This window comes from Galeopterus variegatus, unplaced genomic scaffold (assembly GCF_000696425.1).
Source record: "Galeopterus variegatus unplaced genomic scaffold, G_variegatus-3.0.2 Scaffold8245, whole genome shotgun sequence".
In the NCBI taxonomy this organism is placed as follows: domain Eukaryota; kingdom Metazoa; phylum Chordata; class Mammalia; order Dermoptera; family Cynocephalidae; genus Galeopterus; species Galeopterus variegatus.
This window is the reverse complement of record NW_007734356.1, coordinates 57,737-69,513: the sequence shown is the minus strand read 5'-3', so window position 1 is coordinate 69,513 and position 11,777 is coordinate 57,737.

Here is an 11,777-nt window from a genome sequence, read left to right as displayed (position 1 = left end):
ATCATGTCATCTGAAAACAGGGACAATTTGACTTTTTCTTTTCCGGTCTGGACGCCCTTTATTTTTCTATCTTGCCTGATTGCTCTGGCTAGGAACAACAATCACAGTAATATGTTGAACTTTCAGAAAACTAGAGGTGGAAAAGATGAGGGCAGGGAGTGAAGCTAATGAGGAATTTGTCAATGGACACAAAGAATGGTTGCGTATGGTAGTGATGAATAAACTACCTATACTGATCTAACCACCACACATTCTACACAATTATTGAAAATCAATGTTGTACCCCACATGCATGTATAATAAAAAATTTAAAAAATAGTACTCCCAAGAATATGTTAAATAGCAGTGGGAAGAGTGGCCATCCTTGTCTTGTTCCTGTTCTTCAGGGAAAAGCTTTCAACTTTTCCCCATTCAGGATGATATTGATGGTGGGTTTGTCATACATGGCTTTTATTGTGTTGAGATACTTTCCTTCTATATATAATTTGCTGAGCATCTTTACCTGAAAGCGATGTTGAATTTTGTCAAATGCTTTTTCAGCATCTATTGAGATAATCATACATGGTTTTTGTCTTTGATTTTGTTGATATGGTGTATCACATTTATTGACTTGCATATGTCCAACCGTTCTTGTATCCCTGGGATGAATTCCACTTGATTGTGGTGTATATATTGTTTTTGATGTGTTGCTGTATTCTATTGCTAATATTTTATTGAGGATTTTTGCATCTATGTTCACCAAAGATATTGGCCTATAGTTTTCTTTTTTCATTGTATCTTTGTCTGGTTTTGGTGTCAGGGTGATGCTCGCCTCATAGAATGAGTTTGGGAGAATGGTCTCTGTTCCTTTTTTTTGGAATAGTTTGAAGAGAATTGGTGTCAATTCTTCTTTAAAGGTTTGGTAGAATTCAGCAATAAAACCATCTGGTCCTGGGCTTTTCTTTGTTGGGGGACTGCTGATTACTGCTTCAATCTTGTTGTTTGTTAGTGGTTTGTTCAGGTTTTCTACATCTTCTTGGTTAAGTCTTGGTAGTTTGTATGTGTCCAGAAGTTTGTCCACTTCCTCCAGGCTTTCAAATGTGTTGGTATGTAGTTGTTCATAATACTCCCTAATGACTCTTTATATTTCTGTGGTATTGGTTGTAATGTCTCCTTCATTTCTGATTTTGGTTATTTGAGTCTTCTCTCTTCTTTTTTTAGTTAGGCTAGCTAATGGTTCCTCTCTTATTTATCTTCTCAAAAAACCAACATTTTGTTTCATTGACCTTTTGTATCATTTTTGGGGCCTCTATTTCATTTAGTTTTGCTTGATCTTAATTATTTCTTTCCATCTACTAACTTTGGGATTGGATTATTTTCATTTTCGTAGTTCTTTGAGGTGTAGCCTTAGGTCGTTTATTTGAAATCTTTCTATTCTTTTGATGCAAGCATTTATTGCAATAAACTTCCCTGTTAGTACTGTTTTTGCAGTATCCCGCAGGTTTTGGTATGCCATGTCTTTATTTTCACTAGAAATTTTTTGATATCCTGTTTAATTTCTTCTTGAGCCCATATGTCATTCAGGACGTACTTTATTTTCATGTCTTTGTATAGTTTCCAGAGTTTTGCTTGTTATTAATTTCTAGTTTTAATTTATTGTGGCCTGAAAAGATACTTTGAAATAATTTCAATTTTTAAAAAATTTGTTGAGACTTGATTCATGACCTAAGATGTGGTCTGTCCTGGACAAAATGTTCCATGTGCTGATGAGAAGAATGTATATTCTGTGGTCATTGGATGAAATGTTCTGCAGATGTCTTCCAAGTCCAATTGGTCTAAAGTATGGTTTGAATCCTGTGTTCCTGTGTTGGTCTTTTGCCTACATGATCTGTCCAATGTTGAAAGAGGGGTGTTCAGGTCCCCAACTATAGAATACTATACCCAGCTGACTTGTAGTTTTCAAACCTGTGGCCCCAGCCATACCTAGAGCCAATTTAGCCATGGCTGGAGGAGCCAAAGCAGCTGGAGTACTGCTGCTAGAAACAGCTTCCTGAGGTGGCCCTGGGCAACCATCCCATGGAGGGCACCTGTGTCCTATTCCCTAAGACCATTCTGTCTCCCTAAGTCTCTGGGCCTATAATGGAATGATTGGTACTAGAGACTTCTGCAATGCCTTCAAGACCTTTCCGCCCCCCTTCTCTTGATAATCACTTTCTTCTGTACTAATCTCCTTAGCAAACCATCACTGGGATGTACCATCGCATTTTTCTCCTAAAAATGCTCTCTGCTTCTCTACCACGTGGCCAGGCTGAAAGTTTTCCAACTTTTTGCCCTCTGCTTTCTTGTGAATGATAAATTCTGGCTTTATGTCATACCTTTCTTTGCTTATTAATTACCTCAAACAATTATCATTTCTTTGTGTTGAGAACATTCAAAATCTTCTCTTCTAGCTATTTGAAAATATACAATAAATTATTGTTAATTATAGTCACCCTATAGTGCTATAGAATAATACAACTTATTCTTCCTATCTAGCTGTAAGTTACTATTTGTTAATCAATGTCTCTCTCTTCCTGACCCTTCCCATCCTCTGGTAAACATAATTCTACTCTCCACTTTTACAAGCTCAACTTTTTTAGCTCCCACATATTGGTGAATACATGCTGTGTTTATCTTTCTGTTCCTGGCTTATTTCACTTAACAGAATGATTTCCAGGCTCATCCATGTTGCCATGAATGACAGGATTTTATTCCTTTTATTGCTGAATACTATTTCATTGTGCATGTATACCACCTTTTCTTTATCCACTCATCTTTTGATGGACACTTGGGTTGTTTCCATATCTTGGGTATTGTGAGTAGTACTGCAATAAACATGTGTGCAGATATCTCTGATTTCCTTTCCTTTGGATAAATACCCAGTAGTGGGATTGCTCAGTCATATTGTTGGAGTAAGCAGGACTGAAGCCATGTTAGGACCTAAAACCACCTGGACTGTGGGGGTGGGGTGGGGGGCTTTATAAAAGGACAGTTTGTTTTCCCTTCACTCTTTTCCCCATCCCCTGACTTTCTTATCTTGCTTGCTAAACAGGACTACAAGGCTGAAAAGCTAATCGGTACTTTGCAAAGCTAACTGTTTTTTCTTTGAGACTTGTAGAGTTTTGAGACATGATCAAGGCCAAATGACTGGAAGCTGACCTCGGGCACCAGCCAAGTCAACCAGAGCTCTGTGAAGCAAAACCATGCAAAAGACTTTGCAGAATTGTTGATTGAACTCTGGAGCAAAATAATATCTTGCAGGGCCCTGAGATAACAGTGAAGATGAGAGCAGAAACCAGACAAGGCCTTGGTGAGGTCTTGTACCTGACTCACAGACACGGGTGCCTTGTAGCTCACATGCCCTTCTCTCCTGCTTTTCACCTCCCACATTCTGTTCCCTCAACCCCGCACCCCTTTAGAAACTCTTCAGTAACTCTAAGTCCTTGAGGTGGGGTAGCCTATTGTCTCTTTCAGCTGAATACACCTGCTTTTCTAAATACCAACCATTTGATTTTTGAGTCTTTTTTCTTTCCTTCTTGAGTGGGCAGGCAGCCAGACCTAAGTTTGTTAACACATTTTGGTTAGCCAAACCAGGAGTTGAGTGCCTTGGGTGGCTTAGACCCCCACTTCTGTGAGAGCAAGATGGGATCTGCCTGTGGGTGTCAGTTGCCTGTAGTAGGCTGACCCTGAGGCTGGGATTCTAGGCATCACTCCCAGCAGCTACAAGACCCCATTTGTCCTGGAGAGGACTCTCTGAATTCCAGCAATGGCATTAACCACTGATTCCCTGCCTTTTGGTTGGTGAAGAAAAGCAGCGTTAGTGAGGAGTTGACTCTAGGGGTTGGGTAAGTTTGCTCCAGCATGCATGCTGGAAGTCCTCTATTCACACTGTTAGGGAAAGGTACTATTAGTGTGGAATATGAGTTGTTGAAGCTTTGACCAACCATTCATCTGGAGGAGTGCTCCATTTGGTGTTTGAGTGTCTTGGTGTGTATGCCAGCAGCTGTTTTCCTACACCGTTTGTTTATGAGCTAGCTTGGTGTTTGTAGACAGCTGTAGGACATAGAAACCAGCATTTTGTCTGTTTGGAAGTGCTTCATCTTTTTGTTTGACTTTTCTGTGTGCATGAGTGTGAAAACAAAACTAATATCACAGGTAATTTCTCTATCCTGGCTCAAAGTCCTCTGAGCCGTATTCTGGGAGATTGGCCAGCTTTTAGATATGCACCCATGACCAAGATAGGAATGGTGTTGTATTGCAGTAATGTGTGGCCTGTGTATGTGTTAGACTCTGGAGAACGGTGGCCACTAAATAGATCTCTTAATTATCATACCTTGGTACAACTGGAATTGTTTTGCCAGAGACCAGGCAAATGGGATGAAATACCTTATGTTCAGTCTTTCATGCTTTTATATAATTGGGGCTCTTCGAGAGGAGGATCAGGGCCCAAATTAATGGTACGACAAGGTGGCTTCCCCAAACTATCTGATAAGCCACCTTGTTATCCTATCCCCTTTTGCCCGACAGTGAGAATAGAGGGGATAATGAAGTGGAAAATCAACAGTTGTAGAGGTTTTGAATCTTATGGGACCTCCAGTGGCACCCCTTCCTGAGCCACTGCCTGAGGCACCTCAGCCTCAAATGGTGGCCCGAGAGCTTCCTGATGACGCGTTACATGGGGCATCAGCCCCACTCCAATATGATCAGTGTTCCAGAACAGTCTCTCCTTCCAAGACTCGGCAGGGCACCCGTTTTGGCTCAAGTGTATACCTGACCATAGGGGGGAAATTTTCACTCTGCCACTTCCCTGTTGATGGACTGAATGTCCATGGCCAACCTGCAGGATTTTTTTGGTTATGTATGTCTTTCTCTACCTTAGACTCGTTAAATTGGAAACATTCGAATCCTCCATATAGAAATGATCTTCAGAAAATAGCTGATCTCTTCACCAGTGTTTTTAATACTCATCAACCCATGTGGGCAGATATGCAGGCCTTAATGAACATTTTATTAACAGCTGATGAAAGGTGACTTGTACAGACAAGGTGAAAGCTGAGGCTCGCCACCTCCATGAAGAACATCCTAATGGAACCCCAGATCTTGCAGGGGCTGTGCCTCTGGCTGAGCCTAATTGGGACCCAAATAATGATGGGATGGCAAAGCTGGATGGTTTCAAATGGTGTATACTGTCAGGGGTTAAACAGGGAATGCCTAAGCAGAGGACTTTAAATAAAACACAAGAATTACAACAAGAAGTAAATGAGAACCCAGCTCAATTTTTGGAACTTGTATACCAGGCATATCAAAAGTATTCTGATGCAGATTCAGAGGCGCCAGAGAATATGAGGATGGTAGATATGTCTTTTATTGGAGAGAGTGCTCCAGATATCTGCCGCAGGTTACAGAAGCTTGATGGGGCTGCAGGGATGAATCCCTCACAGCTTGTGGAGGTGGCATATAAGGTGCTTAATGCCAGAGAATCCCAAAAAGCTAAGCAAGCTTCAATATTTGTTGAAACAGTGGAAAAGCAAGAGAAATTAAAAAGTGAAAGAGAATGGAGGTGAGGACAGAAAGGGCCAGTAGGGGGCAATCAATGCTTTTCCTGTAAAGATGAAGGGCACTGGGTTCAAGACTGTCTGAAGATACAGCAGAAGGACACAGCAAAAAAGCAAATGATGAAACAGGAAGGCATCTCTGGTGATGAATGACGGGGCCTGGGGCTCCACTAAAACTTTCAGAGCCACTAATTCTTTCTCCAGAGGAGCCCCAGGTACAGTTGACAGTGGGGAATACATTAATTGATTTTCTGTTGGACAATGGAGCGAGTTACTCAGTCTTAAGCACTAAATTAGCTAAACGTGCTGGGAAGACAGTTTCCATTATAGGAGTTACTGGTAGGTCCCCACGTGAAGCCTTTTCTTCAACGTCCACAGTGCCATCTGGGGGACATGACATTGAGATACAGCTTTCTGCATATGCCTAAGTGTCCCATCCCTTTGCTGGGAAGAGATTTGCTATGTAAATTAAATGCACAAGTGACTTTTTCTCCTAAGAAACAACATATGCAGAAACGAGTGCCTCCTGAGCAAGCCTTGCAGTTCCAGATGATCCTTGCCAGAGTTAGACCCCCAAAAGGTGAACTGTTTCCTCCCAAAGTCTATGATTAAGTGAGTGAAACAGTTTGGGCAGATGGGGTTCCTGGCTGAGCCAAAAATATAACTCTGGTAACTATAGAACTGAAGACAGGAGCAGGAGTTCTAGGAAAAAGCAACGTCCCCTGAAAAGGGAAGCCTTAGAAGGTATTGTGCTGCAGAAGTTTTTGAAACATGAACTTATTTGGCCCTGCCAATCTTCCTATAACACCCTTATATTGTCAGTAAAGAAACCTCATATTAATGAGTATTGCTTTGTATAAGACCTCAGAGCTATAAATAAGGTGGTACAAGATGTCCACACCACTGTTCTAAGTCCTTATACATTATTGATGACCACACTGGGAGATTATGGTTGGTTTTCAGTTTTGGATTTGAAGGATGCATTTTTCTGCATACCAGTCAAACAAGAAGCACAACTATTTGTCTTTGAAAGCCAAGATCCTGAAACAAAACAAAACAAAACTGTTTCCCAATATTGCCGGAATGTGTTGCCTCAGTGTTAAAAATTCTCCAACAATATTTAGTGAGGTGCTAACTAGAGACTTAAGACCCCTTCAACTTGATGAAGGAATCATTACAATATGTAGATTATCTGTGTATTGCTAGCCCTACCTACAAATGCTAAAAGAGAACCATTATTACCTTAAATCATTTAGCTGACTGTGGATATAAAGTTTCTTCTTCCAAAGCCCAAATTTGGATGGAAAAAATTACCTTCCTAGGTTTTTCACTGTGTAAAGGAAAACACAGTCTTCTCTTTGAAAGAAAGAAAACTATAGCAGTAATTAAGCTCCAAGCAATAAGAGACCATTGTGAGAGTTTTGGGGAGTAGCTGGATTTTGCTGCATCTGGATTCCAAACTATGGGCTAATAGTGCACCCCTTATGTAAGGCATTAAAGAAGCCAGACACCGAGCATCTATACTGGACTAAGGAATGCCAGTGGGCATTTGAAACCATAAAGGATAAACTGACAATGGCTCCCACCTTAGGACTTTCCAACCTTCAAAATCATTTCAACCTGTATATACTTGAAAAACAAGGGTTTGGACTGGGGTTTTCACCAGTTACTTGGAACTGTGCCCCGACCTATAGCATACTTCTCTAAACAGCTGGAACAAACTTCCAAGGGATGGATGCCCAGTTTAGGGGCTGTAGCTGCCACCTGTGATGTGTTACAAGAAGCAGAAAAATTTACTTTGGGGCAACCTGTTGCAGTGTGTGTACTCAACCAGGTGCTGACTCTTTTAGAACAAAGAGGAGGTTACTGGATTCTTCTGGGTGTATATGGGCAAATACCAGGCAATTCTTTTCAATAACCTAGTGCAGTTTTACTGACAACTACCAATCTGAATCCAGCCACCCTGCTGCCCACCAATGGCATAGAGGACAGCCTAATGCATGTCTGCCTTGAGGTTATAGATGCCGATTATTCCAGCCAGCCAGATCTGTTGGACCAACCATTGCCTAACCCGGACTGGGAATGGTTCACTGATGGCAGCAACTTCATGGAGCACGGACATGCAGTGGTGACTTTCACTGAGGTTATAGAGGCCCATTCCCTCCCAATCAGTTCCTCAGCTCAGAAAGCAGAGCAGATTGCATGGGCCCTCCAACTTTCCATGGGAAAAGAGGTAAACATATATGCAGATTCTAAGTATGCTTTCATGATAATACAGGCTTGTGGAGTTATTTGGAAGGAAGAGGATTACTAACTTCCAACAACGAGGACATTAAATATGCCTCTGAGATACTGACTCTTAGATGCAATAATGCTTCCTGCCGAAGTGGTGGTAATGCATTGTCCAGGACACCAGAGGGATGGTTATCAAGGGAAATGCAGCCACTGACAAACTGCAAAAGAGGCAAAAGAGCCTCACCTCATTGGAGCTCTAATACTGCATTCAGACTTACCAGAATTTGACTCATTGTACAGAAAAAGATGAGGAACATGTTAAAGAGTGGGGATTTACAAACACCAATTCCATGTGGAAATTGAGCAATCATGTTATGGTTTTGCTAAAAGAAGCCTTGGTCTATCCTATAGTAAAACACCTTCATGAAAGTACCCACTATGGTAGAGATGCTCTATTGGACTTAATGAAGCCACATCTGAAGGGACCTCATTTTCAGAGAGCCATGCAGTGAGTGACTCAAGTGTGCTAAAAATAACCCTGAAACTAGCAAACATACTCTTCAACAAAGAGTGCAATATAAGGGAATGTATCTTGTAGAGGATTGGCAAATAGATTTCACTCAGATGCCTATGACAATGGGAAACTTTAAATATATGCTTGTTATGGTGGAAACCTTTTCAGGGTGGGTTGAAGCCTACTCAACAAGAACAGAGAAGGCTTCAGACATTGCTGGAATTTTATTAAAGAAGTAATACCTAGGTTTGGCTTTCCAAGCACAATTCAGGGTGACAATGGACTAGACTTTGTTTCAAAGGCCACACAGAAGGTAAGCATGGCCTTACAGATTAAATGGAAACTACGCTCATCTTGGAGACCTCAGTCAACAGGGTAAGACTGAGGATATGAACCACACTCTGGAAAAGACCATAGAAAAACTTTGTCAAGAGACTCATTTAACCTGGGAGAAGGTGTTGGCAATTGCATTGCTTAGGGTCTGGGTTGCACCTAGAAGCGGACTTAAATTGAGTCTTTCAAGATTGTACACGTGAGACCATGCTGGGCTAGGTCAGGATTGCTAAGGGACAGAACATGAAATCATATCAAACAGTGCGTACAACAATTATGTCAGGTACTAAGCACTCTTCATGAGTTTGCTCTCTCCAGGTTCCCTGTTCCACCTGATGAGACTTTGCATCCTTTCCAGCTGGGAGACAACGTCTTATTAAAAACCTGGAAAGAACAAAGTGCAGAATACCAGCCAACAGGAAAATGGCACTGGCCTTTTGATGTCCTGCTAACAACTCATACTGCTTTAATGCTTGCAGGAGTCAAACTGTGGATACATCTTTCCCGAGTGAAGCTGGCTCCTGAAGAAAAAGATGACATAACCAAGTCTGCCAACCAGGGGGCTTGTGACCCATTGAAGATTTAAAGCTTCTTTTCAAGAAAAAAGATGGGTAATATATTTTTCATGGATCTTGTAGCAATGTCCTCTGCCTGGAAGGACAACATCATTTTTAGGCTCTCACAAAGCCTCACAACCGGGAGAATCTTAACGGACTGTTGGATACGTCACAAATGATCAAGAGCTATTCAAGATCAATTCATGCCCTTGGTAATGCCCATTGTAGAATTTTCTCAAATTCCTTATGCCACTGTATACTTACAGTAGCCACCCTCTAATGTGACTTTTCACATATGATTAGTAGGGGTTGATAATCCTTCTGCTCCCTGTTTAGTAATGACCCCACCTATTTTAAGCAGTCATAAATGTCCCTGAGATGAATTGTCCCTGACCAGGTCGATACTCACACTTCAGCAGACCTCCTTCTCTGCCCTTGGGATCCCTCCTTCAGTCCTCTATTCATCAACTGAATGCCCAGAAGAGGGAAAACATCCTAGGTTATGTCTGCAACTTCCCTCTATAAGTTATGCCCCTGCTGGGAACGGGCCAGCCTACAAAAGGGCTGATACTTGGTTGGATACAATTTTTAAATTACTGCCTATAAGTGATCAATTAAATAGAGATGCCCTGGGGGGGTGTAATATGTGCCCCCAAAGGATACACCTTTGTTTGTGGTATTGGAATAGATTCGCCAACTCAGGGATGGGCTTACAAGTATTTGAATAGCTGGAAAATTGAGGGATATTGCCTTTTAGGTCACCACATTACCACCTTCTCTCTACATAAAGAAATATACAATGTTGCCAGACATAGAGCTAAAAGAGACTTGCTTCCTGGAGAATACCAGGATACTCGGTGGCAAAGCCTTATTAGTGCTATGTTTTCCCCTTATGGACAACGGATCTGTTGAGATATGATCCAGAGTCTATCAACTACTATAGGCAAGTAGCAGAAGACACTGCCAGAGCCATAGTGGCCCAGCAGAAACCATTAAACTCCCTAGCCTAAGTAGTAGTACTGGACAACTGCACAGCTGTAGATTTCCTGCACAGAACAGGGAGGGGTTCTTTCCTCAGCCATCATCACCTGCTGCCCTTACATTAATACCTTGGGAGAAGATGAAACCTGAGTAAACAAAATATTTGCTCATGCAAAATGATTACCGGAGGTGCAGGTCACTGACACTTGATTTGTTTAGTTGGCTACTTTTGGGATTAAGAAATTTATATCAATTTGCATTCCAAATTTTTGTTGCTATAATAATCAGCATCTTTGTTCTCTTCCTTATGCTTAAGCTTTGTATTATGTGTACTACAGCCTGCTGTCAATCAACTGCTAAGACAGCAGATAAACAAGTGCCCTTGGTCCCTCTGCCACTCCAGCCAGTCACCAAAAGCTATGCCCTCCATCATGTCAAAAAGATCTGTTCCAGATTAATCCCTACTATGCCCTGAACCAGCTCAAAGCAGTAAGATGAGTTGGATGCCTATTCCACAGAAATGGAAAAAACTATTGACAGTGGGAAGCTGTTGGAGTGAGCAGGACTGAGGCCATGTTGGGATGTAAAACCACCTGGGCTGCAAGGGGCGGGAGTGGGGGATTTTAAAAAGGACAGTTTTTCCCCTCTCCACTCTTTCTTCCCACCCCCTGACTTTCTTATCTTGCTTGCTAAATAGGAAAACAAGGCTGAGAAGTTAATCAACACTTTGCAAAGCTGACAGTTCCTTCTTTGAGACTTGTAGAGTTTTGAGATGTGATCAAGGCCAAATGACCGAAGATGAGCTCTCTCTGAAGCAAAATCATGGAAAAGACTGAAGAAAAGTTCGTTAACTCTGGAGCAGAGAAAAATCTTTCAGGGCCCTGAGATAACAACAAAGATGAGAACAGAAACAAGATCAGGCTTTGGCGAGACCTTGTACTTGACTCACAGACATGGAGTCTTGTAGCTCGCGTCTCCTTCTCTCCTGCTTTTCACTTCCCATGTTCTATTCCCTCATCCTCCTCTTTAAATACCCCTCTGTAAATCGAAGTCTTTGAGATGGGACAGCCTGCCATCTCCTTCAGCTGAATACGTCTGCTTTTCTAGGCACCGACCATTTGACTTCTGAGTCCTTTTTTTCTTCCTTCTCGAGGGGCAGGCAGCTGGACCTGAGTTTGGTAACAATATGGTGGTTCTGTTTTTCTTTTGTTGATGAACCTCCATTCTGTTTTCCATAATGGCTCTACCAATTTACATTTCCATCAACGGTTTGTAAGAGTTTCCTTTTCTTCACATTCTTGCCAGCATTTGTTATATTTAGCCTTTTGGATACTAGTCAGTCTACCTGGTGTGAGATGTTAGTTTATTGTGGTTTTGATTTGCATTTCCCTGATGATTAGTGATGCTGAGCATTTTTTCATATATTTGTGGCCCATTTCTATGTCTTATTTTGAGAAGTGTCTCTCATTCTGTGATTTGTCTTTTCACTCTGTTGAGTCTTTTCTTTGCTGTGCAGAATCTTTTTAGTTTGATATATCATTTGTCTATTTTTTGCTTTGGTTGCCTATGCTTTGAAGTTCTATC